The sequence below is a fragment of the Lipotes vexillifer genome, unplaced genomic scaffold (assembly GCF_000442215.2).
Source record: "Lipotes vexillifer unplaced genomic scaffold, Lipotes_vexillifer_v1.1 scaffold397, whole genome shotgun sequence".
In the NCBI taxonomy this organism is placed as follows: domain Eukaryota; kingdom Metazoa; phylum Chordata; class Mammalia; order Artiodactyla; family Lipotidae; genus Lipotes; species Lipotes vexillifer.
In genome coordinates, this window is record NW_006772681.1 from 1,215,410 (window position 1) to 1,216,734 (window position 1,325).

Here is a 1,325-nt window from a genome sequence, read left to right on the forward strand (position 1 = left end):
CGCTCTTCTCTGATGACTGATTTCTTTATCTGTTCTCCCACAAGCTGGGCAGGAGCCGTGAGTGCCCTCTATAGTCAGGCCATGTCTCTGTCACGTGAGCCTCCAGGTTTCCTTCTGCCCAGGTGGCTCACCCATGATGCAGACCCAGATCCTCCCATCTTCGTGGATTCTGAAACTTCATCTGCCCTCTGCCTCCCTCAGAACTCATGGGCCAATTAGGAAACCCCTAGCTAGGCTGAGGGCCATGCCTGGGCCAGAGGCCAGAGACAGGGGGAGGTCATCCAGGCTGGCCCCTGTCCCTTCTAGGCTGAGTAACCCCATGAAGACCTGTGGGGCCACTCTGAGGTTTTCTTTCTGGATTGCAGGCTGGGTGGACCACGTAGAGTGGAGACATCATCTAAAACCTAGAATTTAAAATAACTCTGTTGTTTAACAGAGAAGGGTCATCAAGGATCAACCACGGTTGCCCCATTGTATAGATGGGGAAACTGAGGCCCAGAGAGGGGTGAGGACAAACCTAGAGTCTCACAGGGAGGAAATGGCAGAGCCAGGCCAAGGACCCAGGTCTCCTGACTCCAGCTGGAGTCTTTCCTCCACATGTCATGAGGAGAGCAGACAGAACCCATCATCAACTTTGTAGCCAGGCAGCTACTCCAGAGGCATCCCACTCTGGGGTTTCCCAAAGGGGACACCTCTCTGAGGTCCAGAGAACCCCCCTAGGCCTTGGCTCTCAGGTTTGAACCCAAGCCCATAAATTGCGCTCTACCAAGCCCAGTGAAACGTGCACGAGCTGTGTATTTGTATTGTCCCAGCGAGGAGCCTAATGATAATCCCCATCAAGGGCAATTAATTGCATTAGAAAGACAGGGTTCCTAGGGCCCTTCACCCTGCCAACCGGGTGCTTATTAAACACGACAGGACAGCAGGGTCTCTGCCAATTTCGAGGCTCTGCTTGTGGGAGTGTTTTTAAAATCCTGAAATGACATTAATGGTGTGGTTAATGCCAGTCTAAATATTCCATGGCTGTGAGTAATTAGCTAGACCAACACTGTCCAGTAGAAATCAAATGCGAGCCTGCATGTGTAATTTAAAATTTTCGGGAATTCCCTGGTGGCCCCGTGGCTAGGATTCCTCGCTTTCACTGCCGAGGGCCCGGTTCAATCCCTGGTTGGGGAACTAAGATTCTATAAGCCGTGTGGTGCAGCCAAAAAAATAAATAAATAAAAATAGCTTCTAGGGGCTTCCCTGGTGGCGCAGTGGTTGAGAGTCCGCCTGCCGATGCAGGGCACACGGGTTCGTGCCCTGGTCCGGGAAGATCCCACGTG